The following is a 12,802-nucleotide window of genomic DNA, read 5'->3' as shown; positions in this document are numbered from 1 at the left end:
GGCCACCCTCCTCCCTGACCTCCTCCTCCGGTAAGCTTCTCCTCCTTCTTTCTCCCTCTCTAGGCTTGGTTGACTCGCCTAGAAGATAGATGGCTGGTGGATTTGCTCTGTAGAGTTTACCATGGGTGTAGATGGTCCATTGCATTACTTTGATGAAGGTTTGAGACACAATGCGAGAGTATTCAGCGGATCTGGCGACACTTTTGCTTGACCGGCACTGTCGGCCGCTCAGCAGCAGCACTACCGCTGGGCCGGCACTGCTGCCCTCTATAACCCGGCACTGCCGGTTGGGCCGGCACTGCCGCCCAACTCACCCCGGCACTGCCGGCTATGCTGGTTCCAGATCCCCTTAGCCTCTGCAAGTGTATCTCTAACAATTCATTCATAATGCACTGTCTGTCTGTTTTTTTTCTTAAATTTAGTGTACTCTATCTTCATTTCCCTCTGTCCCTTGCTGTCTCAGGTGCAGGTGGTTCACACCGTAAGGGAAACTCGGGCAAACGGGCTGTTTTGGGAGACTTTGAAGCTGAGATCTTACTGGTGAGGAAGGCATCACGTCAGGAGAAGGGAATGGCTGAATGATATGTCTCCAACGTATCTATAATTTCTGATGTTCCATGCTAGTTTTATGACAATACTTACATGTTTTGCTCACACTTTATAATGATTTCATGCATTTTCCGGAACTAACCTATTAACAAGATGCCACAGTGCTAGTTCCTGTTTTCTGCTGTCTTTGGTTCCAGAAAGGCTGTTCGGGCAATATTCTCAGAATTCGACGAAACAAAGACCAAATATCTTATTTTTCCCAGAAGGTTCCAGATCACCGAAGGAGAGTCGAAGGCGGGCCAGGGAGGCCCCACACCACACCTGGGCGCAGGCCCAATCCTGGCCGCGCCACCAGGTGGGGAGGGCGCCCTGGTGCCCCTCTTGCGCCGCCTCTTCGCCCATATAAGCCCTCGTTACCTAAAACTTCGATACCAATTGACGAAACTCCAGAAAGACTCCACGGACACCGCCGCCATTGCGAAACTCCGTTTCGAGGGACAGAAGTCTCTGTTCCGGCACCCTGCCGGGACGGGGAATTGCCCCCGGAGTCATCTCCATCGTCTCCATCGCCATGTTCATCGCCGTTGCTGTCTCCTATGATGAGGAGGGAGTAATTCTCCCCCGAGGCTGAGGGCTCTACCGGTAGCTATGTGGTTCATCTCTCTCTCCCATGTACTTCAATACAATGATCTCATGAGCTGCCTTACATGATTGAGATCCATATGATGAGCTTTGTAATCTAGATGTCATATGCTATTCAAGTGCTTAATTATGTGAACTTTGGGGTTACTGTGACCTCGGTGTAATGGTGATAGTGTGTGCGCCATGTGTAACTCCCTTATGAATTGTGGTGTGTTAGTACCTCCTATGAATGCTCACGGTGACGGTGTGGGGTGTTTATTAGTACTTGGGAATACGCCTTTGAGGTGTGCTTTTGCACACTTGCCCAATGAATTTGAGTTCTCTATCCAATAAGAGAGTAGTATGATGAAGTGCTTATATTTATATTCAATTATGATTGCAATGTTGAGAGTGTCCACTAGTGAAAGTATGATCCCTAGGCCTTGTTTCCAAATATCGAATCACCGTTTATTTACTGTTCTACTGCATGTTTACTTGCTGCCATATTTATTTCAGATTGTTATTACCACTCATATTCATCCATATCATTTGCATTTTACTATCTCTTCGCCGAACTAGTGCACCTATACATCTGACAAGTGTATTAGGTGTGTTGGGGACACAAGAGACTTCTTGTATCGTGATTGCAGGGTTGCTTGAGAGGGATATCTTTGACCTCTACCTCCCTGAGTTCGATAAACCTTGGGTGATTCACTTAAGGGAAACTTGTTGCTGTTCTATAAACCTCTGCTCTTGGAGGGCCAACACTGTCTACAAGAATAGAAGCGTGCGTAGACATCAAGATATTTTCTGGCGCCGTTGCCGGGGAGGTAAGGTAAAAGGTATTCACATCCTCCGACTACTAAGCTATTTCCTAGCATTGTTGCCGATGTGTGAGTGCTCGAAGCTATTTCCTTTAGATCCTGCAATTATATCTTTTTGTTTCTTGTTTTAATATTCACTAGTTAGGCTTAATGGAAAACAACAAAAAAATTAGAGATCTTTATGAAATTTATCTTGAGTTAGGACATGAGGTGTTTCAAGAGAAAATTAAAAAACCTACGGAACTTTATATGCATGCTAATGGCAATGTTATTAGTATGAATGCTTTGAACACCATTGTTGCTAATGCTATGGAAAATTCTAAGCTTGGGGAAGCTGGTTTTGATGAGCATGATATTTTTAGTCCCCCAAGCATGGAGGAGAAAATTTACTTTGATGATACTTTGCCTCCTATTTATGATGATTATAATGATAGTGGTATTTTGGTGCCACCTACTATGGAGGATAAATTTTATTATGATTACAATATGCCTCCTACATTTGATGATTATGGAGATGAGAATAATAATGATAGCTACTTTGTTGAATTTGCTCCCACTACAATTAATAAGAATGACTATGCTTATGTTGGGAGTAGTAATTATTTTATGCATGAGACTCATGATAAGAATGCTTTATGTGATAGTTATATTGTTGAGTTTGTTCATGATGCTACTGAAAGTTATTATGAGAGAGGGAAACATGGTTATATGCATCTTAATAATATTAAGTTTCCCCTCTTTATGTTGAGAATCTTGAAGTCGCGCTTGTATTGCCTTCCTATGCTTGTTGCGTTATGCTTACATGATTTGTTTATTCACAATATTCCTTTTCATAGGAAGCGGGTTAGGCTTAAATTTGTTTCAGACTTGCTTTTTGATGCTCTCTTTGCTTCAATTCTCATCCTTATGTGAGCATCATTAAAATTGCTGAGCCCATCTTAATGGCTATAAAGAAAGCACTTCTTGGGAGATAACCCATGTTTTTATTTTGCTACTGTTTTGTTGTGTCTTGGAAGTTGTTACTACTGTAGCAACCTCTCCTTATCTTTATTTTATTGCATTGTTGTGCCAAGTAAAGTCTTTGATAGTAAGGTTGATACTAGATTTGGATTACTGCGCAGAAACAGATTTCTTGCTATCACGAATTTGAGTAGGCCTCCATGTAGGTAACTCAGAAAAATCTTCCAATTTTCATGAGTGATCCTCAGATATGTACGCAACTTTCATTCAATTTGAGCTTTTTCATCTGAGCAAGTTAAGTGCCTCTAAAAAATTTGTCTTTACGGACTGTTCTGTTTTGACAGATTCTGCCTTTTATTTCACATTGCCTGTTTTGCTATGTTGGATGGATTTCTTTGTGCCATTAACTTTCAGTAGCTTTGAGCAATGTCCAGAAGTGTTAAGAATGATTATGTCACCTCTGAATATGTGAATTTTTGATTATGCACTAACCCTCTAATGAGTTTGTTTCGAGTTTGGTGTGGAGGAAGTTTTCAAGGGTCAAGAGAGGAGGATGATACAATATGATCAAGAAGAGTGAAAAGTCTAAGCTTGGGGATGCCCCCGTGGTTCATCCCTGCATATTTCAAGAAGACTCAAGCATCTAAGCTTGGGGATGCCCAAGGCACCCCCTTCTTCATCGACAACTTATCAGGTCACCTCTAGTGAAACTATATTTTTATTCTGTCACATCTTATGTGCTTTACTTGGAGCGTCTGTATGTTTTTTTTTTGTTTGAATAAAATCGGATCCTAGCATTCTTTGTGTGGGATAGAGACACGCTCCGCTCGTTCATATGAACACTAGTGTTCTTAGCTTTACTTTTAATGTTCATGGCGAAGGTTGAAAACTGCTTCATTCATTGTTATTTGGTTGGAAACAGAAAATGCTTCATGTGGTAATTGGTATATGGTCTCGAATAATTTGATACTTGGCAATTGTTTTGCTCAATAGATCATGTTTAAGCTATTGCATCATGTACTTTGCACCTATTAATGAAGAACTACCATAGAGCTTGTTGAAATTTGGTTTGCATGATTGGTCTCTCTAAAGTCTAGATATTTTCTGGTGAAGTGTTTGAACAACAAGGAAGACAGTGTAGAGTCTTATAATGCTTGCAATATGTTCTTATGTAAATTTTGCTGTACCGGTTCATACTTGTGTTTGCTTCAAACAACCTTGCTAGCCAAAGCCTTGTACTGAGAGGGAATGCTTCTCGTGCATACAAAACCTTGAGCCAAAACTTATGCCATTTGTGTCCACCATAACTACCTACTATGTGGTATTTCTCTGCCATTCCAAAGTAAATTGCTTGCGTGCTACCTTTAAAATTTCATTCCTTGTCTTTGCAATATATAGCTCATGGTAAAATAGCCTTAAAAACTATTGTGGTAAAGAATATGTAGCTTATGTATCTTATTTCTTATAAGTTGCTTGTTGAGCGGTAACCATGTTTCTGGGGACGCCATCAACTATTACACCTTTGTTGAATATCATGTGAGTTGCTATGCATGTTCGTCTTGTCTGAAGTAAGGGTGATTTATCATGATCAAATGGTTTGAGTATGCATATTGTTAGAGAAGAACATTGGGCCGCTAACTAAAGCCATGAATCATGGTGGAAGTTTCAGTGTGGACATTAATCCTCAATCTCTTATGAGAATATTATCTGTTGTTGAATGCTTATGCATTAAAGAGGAGTCCATTATCTGTTTTCTATGTTGTCCCGGTATGGATGTCCTTAGTTGAGATCTATCAAAAACGAGAAATCAAATGTGATCTATCTCCTTGGACCTTTGTATAGGCGGCATAGAGGTACCCCTTTGTGACACTTGGTTGAAACATATGTTATGCAATGCTAATCCATGTAAATCCAAGCTAATTAGGACAAGGTGCGAGCACTATCGGTATTCTATGCATGAGGCTTGCAACTTATAGGATGTCTTATGCATAACACATATGATTTATTACTACCATTGACAAAATTGTTTCTATGTTTTCAAAATATAAGCTCTAGCACAAATATAGTAATCCATGCTTCCCTCTGTGAAGGGCCATTCTTTTACTTTATGTTGAGTCAGTTTACCTACTTCTTTCTATCCTAGAAGCAAACACTTGTGTCAACTGTGCATTGATTCTTACATACTTGCTTATTTGCATTCATCATATTACTTTATGTTGAAAATTATCCATGAGATATGTATGTTGAAAGTTGAAAGCAACTGCTGAAACTTAAATCTTCCTTTGTGTTGCTTCAATGCCTCTACTTTGAATTTATTGCTTTATGAGTTAACTCTTATGCAATACTTTTTGATGCTCGTCTTGAAAGTACTATTCATGAAAAGTTTTGCTATATGTTATCTATTTTTTAGCAAACTATAGATCGTTGCCTTGAGTCACTTCATTCATTTCATATGCTTTACAATAGTATGATCAAGATTATGTAAGTAGCATGTCACTACAGAAATTATTCTTTTTATCGTTAACCTACTCGAGGGCGAGTAGGAACTAAGCTTGGGGATGCTTGATACGTCTCCAACGTATCTATAATTTCTGATGTTCCATGCTAGTTTTATGACAATACGTACATGTTTTGCTCACACTTTATAATGATTTCATGCATTTTCCGGAACTAACCTATTAACAAGATGCCACAGTGCCAGTTCCTGTTTTCTGCTGTCTTTGGTTCCAGAAAGGCTGTTCGGGCAATATTCTCGGAATTCGACGAAACAAAGACCAAATATCTTATTTTTCCCGGAAGGTTACAGGTCACCGAAGGAGAGTCGGAGGCGGGCCAGGGAGGCCCCACACCACACCTGGGCGTGGGCCCAATCCTGGCCGCGCCACCAGGTGGGGAGGGCGCCCTGGTGCCCCTCTTGCGCCGCCTCTTCGCCCATATAAGCCCTCGTGACCTAAAACTTTGATACCAATTGATGAAACTCCAGAAAGACTCAAGGAACGCCCCCGCCATCGCGAAACTCCGTTTCGGGGGACAGAAGTCTCTGTTCCGGCACCCTGCCGGGACGGGGAATTGTCCCCGGAGTCATCTCCATCGACTCCATCGCCATCTTCATCGTCGTTGCTGTCTCCTATGATGAGGAGGGAGTAATTCTCCCCCGAGGCTGAGGGCTCTACCGGTAGCTATGTGGTTCATCTCTCTTCCATGTACTTCAATACAATGATCTCATGAGCTGCCTTACATGATTGAGATCCATATGATGAGCTTTGTAATCTAGATGTCATATGCTATTCAAGTGCTTAATTATGTGAACTTTGGGGTTACTGTGACCTCGGTGTAATGGTGACAGTGTGTGCGCCGTGTGTAACTCCCTTATGAATTGTGGTGTGTTAGTACCTCCTATGAATGCTCACGGTGACGGTGTGGGGTGTTTATTAGTACTTGGGAATACGCCTTTGAGGTGTGCTTTTGCACACTTGCCCAATGAATTTGAGTTCTCTATCCAATAAGAGAGTAGTATGATGAAGTGCTTATATTTATATTCAATTATGATTGCAATGTTGAGAGTGTCCACTAGTGAAAGTATGATCCCTAGGCCTTGTTTCCAAATATCGAATCACCGTTTATTTACTGTTCTACTGCATGTTTACTTGCTGCCATATTTATTTCATATTGTTACTACCACTCATATTCATCCATATCATTTGCATTTTACTATCTCTTCGCCGAACTAGTGCACCTATACATCTGACAAGTGTATTAGGTGTGTTGGGGACACAAGAGACTTCTTGTATCGTGATTGCAGGGTTGCTTGAGAGGGATATCTTTGACCTCTACCTCCCTGAGTTCGATAAACCTTGGGTGATTCACTTAAGGGAAACTTGCTGCTGTTCTACAAACCTCTGCTCTTGGAGGCCCAACACTGTCTACAAGAGTAGATATCACTGAAACAGAACCTCGCAACCTCACCATCAAAAGGCTGCGAGGCACACCTATTGGGAAATGGCCTGATCATGAGTATGCTCGACTGCGTCAGACAAATGTCTATGTCACACCTAAGGCCACCAACTGTTCTGAGTTATTCTGGAGTAAATATCAAGAGAAGATCTTTTTGGATCTCTATGTTGAGGCTGCCTATTGTGTTGCTCCTATGCACCACATCAACTTTGCTCACATGGACAAGCATGCTCACTATTTTGTAGAAGCTCGAGAGATTTGTGAGTACCTTGGTCTCTTCCCTCTGATGCAGTTTCATCACCCTTGCAGTGTTGACGCCATCGAACAATTCTTTTCCACCGTGTATCTTGACAATGATGATTCCAAGACAATGACTTGGATGACCGGGGGTCGCATGTTGCATGGTACTTGGGGTCAGTTCGTGGAGTGCCTTGTCTATCCAGTGCTTCCTGACAACACGGAAGGATACTTCCGGGCTCACAACTCTCCAAAGCCCCTTGCTAAGTCTCTTCTGGCTGATCTCTATCTTGAAGGCAAAGTGGTGTATGGCTCTCAGAAGTTTCTTCGTCCAGTTTATGACATTCTTCTTCGCATTTACAGAGAGGTCCTCAATCCCAAGGTTGGCTACGTTGATCAAATTTATGGCTATCTTGGAAATCTCCTGTATCTCACCCACCAGCACCGTGGCACCGGCCTTCAGCTTGATGTAATGGATTATCTGTGGGAGGAATTTTGGTCTTGCATCATGTCTTGCAAGTCTCCGGTCTTTGCACCCTACTTCATGTGTTTCATTTGCTCTCGCTGGGATAATGCTAGGTATGGTAATCTCCTTGATGATGTTAACTTTTTTTCCTCACAAACACAAGGATCTCAAGATCAAGACTCACCCCCTACCTCCTCGGCTTCCTGCTGAAGAAGACTCGGATATGGAATATATCCCTCCTACTGATAGCGGATGGTTTGCTCGTGTTCAGGCCAAGCTTGCCAAGATGTTTGTCTCAAATCTGACATCAACAGGCGTCAATACCAAGCTCACAGGGAAAGGAAGATGGAGAGGAGGAACACCAAGCTCATTATGCGCAAATTGGAAATTCCTGTTGAGAGCGGGTCAGAAGAGGCCATTACTCCTGAGGAAGAGTGGTTGTCAAAGCATGGTAATGTGACTGAGTTTGAGCAGCTTGGGCTACCCGGCCCTTCTAGCCGACAGCGTCGTGCTAGTGATGATGAAGACAGTTAGCCCGAGCCCGCCGAGTCCAAAGACGACGATGAGACGGAAGCATCCTCTGACCATTCCGAAGATATCTGAGCTTTCATGGGACATTGTAGCATCGCTTCTTTTCTCCTTTTTGGAGTTTTAACGCCAAATGGGGAGACGAAGATCTATTAGGACTTCCGGGATTTTCTCGGGTTAAGGCACAAGCATATGCGTTTACCATTCCTTTAAAGCTTGTGTCCTCCTTTTATCATTTGTGCTTATGTTGAACTTTATCGTTTGTTTCTTGGTGTTTAAAACTTTGTTCTATGTGTGGTGGAAAGACATAATAGTGTGAGATATATTGTTATGGATTTTGGAATTCGATATGGTTGAGATTGTCATTATGAAATGGTATGATCGTTATACATCTCAACTTGACTATTGATATATCTCAAATTGATGCATGGTATGATTATGAGACTTGGATTTCGGGATTATACATAGTTGAGTATATATTTATGGAGGGGTATGGTCACTACATCTCAACTTTTATATATCTCTATCTCTTATCTACCATATGTGATATGTTAGCATAGTGTTGCCTACACCCTGATGGTTAGAGTTGCATTGTACCTAATATGTGCATTTGTATTCAAACACAAAATTCCTATATGCACACATGTAGGGGAGCTTCTTTTTTATTGATACACTATGATGAAAATGCTCTCTATTTGCTAAATCCCGGTATTGTCATCAAACACCAAAAAGGGGAAGACTGAAAGAACATTTCATGATCTCTAGGGTTTTGCGTGTTTGATAACAACACCGGTGACGATCTAAATTTGTGCTAAGTGTGTGACAGATAAAGAAAAAGTATCACGACTGATATTATCGATCCCCTCAAAAAGGTGAAAAGAGTTGGGCAGAATTTCCTTGTGGCCGGCACTGCCGGTGGATGATGGCCGACACTACCGGTGGATGCACATCGGCACAGACGGTGGATGCACCCCAGCACTGCCGGTGGTTGCACCTAGGCACTGCCGGCTATCCCTGTCGACTAGCTGTGACCTATTTTTCAGGACCGGCACTGTCGCCATCTCAGGGCCGGCACTGCCGCTGAAGTCGTCCCAACGGGCATATTTGGTGGAGGGGTATATAAGGAACCCTTTTCCTACCTTGGAAGCTTGCTCAAACCCTCAAGACTTGTTCCACCATTGCCGAGCCACCAAGAACACCAAAATCATCAGATGTCCTCCCTCAACCACCCAAATCTCTTGAGCTTTGGAGAATCGAAGGAGAAGACTCCGATCTACATCTTCACCAAAGCGATTTGCATTTCCCCCTCATATGATTGAGGGGCCCTTTGCTAGTGTTCCTCTTTTGGAAACCCTAGTTGTTTGTGGTTGATGTGTTGTTGTTGTTGTTGTTGTTGTTGTTGTTGTTGTTGTTGTTGTGTTGTTACTGATATTGGGAGCCTCCGATTCGGTTGTGGATGTGTTCCCCAAGAACCTTGTAAAGGCCTGATTTCCGCATCGAGGAAATCCCTTAGTGGAAGTGGGCTAGGCCTTCGTGGCGTTGCTCACAAGAGACCTGAGTGAAGCCTCTGTGGCGTTGGTCTGGCTTTCGTAGCGAGCACACTCCTCCAAACATAGACTACTTCCTGTCAACAGGAAGGAACTATGAGAATCATCTCTGTGTCTCCGCGTGCTCCACTCTCGGTTACCTCTATCCTTACTAGCTCCCCTATATATTGTCTAGCTATATATCTTGCTTTGTAGTTGATCTTGTCATAAAGGAAAATTCACATAGTTGCATATCTAGAGAATTTACCTTTGTGTCAAGCCTAAATTGAAAAAGAACTAAAAATTGGTTAGCACCTATTCACCCCCCCCCCCCTCTAGGTGCGTCATATGATCCTTTCACAAATGTGCTTATATAGCTATCTTTGTCGAAGATTTTGTTTCTTGTCTTAAACGTGCCCAGGCTTCGATAAATTTCTGGGTCCGCCTCTGAACCCTATATGTAGCAATAATGATGATGCAAAATGCATGTATCATCACCCGAACCCTCAGCCCGTAAGGACTACTCACACATAATATCAAGATCAATAACAAAGATAGAAATCATTGTGGCAAATACTTGGATTGAAATCACAATATTCTTACAATGGTCGCCGATTCTCAAGGAGATCTCTATTACAATGGTGATGGCTATGGCTATGGAGGATATTGGAGATGGAATGGATGAACTATGCTGGTGGATCTCCTTCGGTGTGGTGTAGATGGATCTGATGGATGACGGCTCTATTTTGGGATGAATCACTCTCTTCTTGCTGTCGGGTCCTTCACAGGACTCACAGGGTTTGACCTCGGGAAGGCTGCGGCACATAGTACGGACGCATGGTACGGGCGGGGCTTGCCCGTTAAACTCCCTAGAACCACCTCTTCGAGCCTAGTCAATTTTGTTGCACTTGTGACACGATTTTCTTCAGTAATTGCATGTCCATTTGTCATTGTGACGTGATTTCCTGCACATAATTCAAAGATAGAAGAGATTGCACATCTTTGCATTAATTAGTAATTAGTAGCAAATTGAGGGTTTGAACACAACAAAAAGTGGCGTATTTCACAGTCGCTGCCTTGCCGCCGCCCGCCACCAGTCGCCGGCCTCCTTGCCGTCGTCGGTCGTCGACCGTTGCCCATCCTCATCGGGGTCCTCCTCCGTCATCCGTCGTTTACCTACGTTGGTCCTTGGACCTCCGCCGGTGATCGCCGGAATATCGTTGGAACCCTAATTCCGGCGAACTCAGAAAAGATAGTCCGGGCAAAGCCCAGTCGGATTTGCACCAAGTTCATCGTGACACCGGGGCGATCTCTCTACCTCGACTCCAACTTTGTAACATCCCAACCTTGTTTATCTAAATAAAGGAATGATCATGTGCATTTCATGCATTTAGTTTGCATTTGAGTAAAATTTGCATCTCCATTTTCAATTATGCAAATCCCTCTAATTCAATATCATTCAAATCTCTCAAGATTTTCAACACTAAGCAACATGGCCTTGTTGTTATTCAATAAGTCCATGTGTGTTTATTGTTCTCTGGCAACATTGAGTTTCAAACAAAATTCAAAAGTAAGTTGAATTTGCAATTTTGAAAAGAGAAAGAAAAATCAGAAAAATAGAAAAAGAGAGAGAGCTCTCTCTCCCTTCCCTGGGCTCAGCCCACCTCTCCTCTCTCTCTCTTTTCCTCTCTGGCCGCAGCCCAGCTCGGCCCAAGTGGCCCAGGCCGCACCCCACCACAGCCCAATTTTCCCCCAGGGGGGTTTTTGTAAAATGGCCATCGTCTCCCCGCGCACCGAAGCTGCTCGGTGGCGCACGACCGGCCACCCGATGCTCCGGCCGGCCACGATCGTCCCCGCCGCCCCCGGGGGCTATAAAGCCTCGCCGGCCGCCGCCCCTAACCCTAGCCCCCCAGTCTCCCCCTTCCCCGTGCTCTCCCGCAGCCCCCGAGGACCTAACCCTAGCTCACGGTAACCGGTCGGCCACCGTCGATTCGCCGCCGGCGAAGCCCCCCGGCCACCGCCGACCCCACCATCGCGCTCCTGGTGAGCTTCTGCTCCTCCCCGTGCCCTTGCCCTGCTCCCCCTCGCCTTCTAGCGCCGCGGCACCATGGCACCTGCCCCGGCCTCCGCCGCTCGTCGCCGGTACCCGTGCTCCGGTGACCAATCAAGGGCGGCGCCGCCACCATTCGGTCGCCCGCGTCGCCCTGCCCCTTTTCCCCCTGCGCGCCCGTGCGATTACGCCCCGAATCGGCCGATTGCAACCTCACCGGAGCTCTTCTGTGAGCCATGGCCGCGCTGACGTCAGCATGACGTCACCGTGACGTCATATTTGTTTTTTTACATTTTCTGTATTTTCTGTTATTAATTTATGTATTTCTTTAATTAGGAAATAATATGACAGGTGGACCCCATCTGTCAGGATTTTAATAATTAGGAAATATTTTAGAAAAGAATAAAATTATGACAAGTGGGTCCAAATTATTAAACTTTTATTATTTTTTGTATAATTTTCAGAAATTGATTTAAAATGAATTAAATCCTGGAAATTCATAAGTAATTCATTTTAAATTAGAAACATATGAAATTATATATCAAAATGATCAGAAAAACATTTCCTAATTGTTTATCCATGTTTCATACATCTTTGAACCAATTAAATATGAGCCTTAGTAGAAACCCTAATTTGACCCCTCTCATATGTCGGGGTTCGAAGCCGAACCCCTTTAATTTCCATCGATGCACCTAGGGTTACCCAAACCCCTTTAATATGACATGTCATCATATTTTATGTGCATTGCATTGTACCTTGTCTTGATTGTGCTCTTCCTTTCCGGTATTTGGTTCTTCTCGATAGGGACCGAACGCGAGCCTGAGATCAACGCCCCTGAAGAGCAGCACCAGAACAACGAGGGACAAGGCAAGCCCTAACCTGGTTCATATATGGTTTCGAAATGCTTTACTTCTGGTTCTTACATATTGCATCCGCTTCAAATATGTTTTATCGGCAGTTGTAGATATCCTATGTGTGCATAATTCCATCTTTGTAGCCCAAAGTTCCTGATCCACCGCTCCCAGCAAAACTAGGTCTGAGCTTGTTCGCATCGCTAGAGCCTTATATATGTTATGCTTAGCCATGC

The sequence above is a fragment of the Lolium perenne genome, chromosome 3 (assembly GCF_019359855.2).
Source record: "Lolium perenne isolate Kyuss_39 chromosome 3, Kyuss_2.0, whole genome shotgun sequence".
Taxonomy (NCBI): domain Eukaryota; kingdom Viridiplantae; phylum Streptophyta; class Magnoliopsida; order Poales; family Poaceae; genus Lolium; species Lolium perenne.
Note: the sequence above shows the minus strand (reverse complement) of the source record.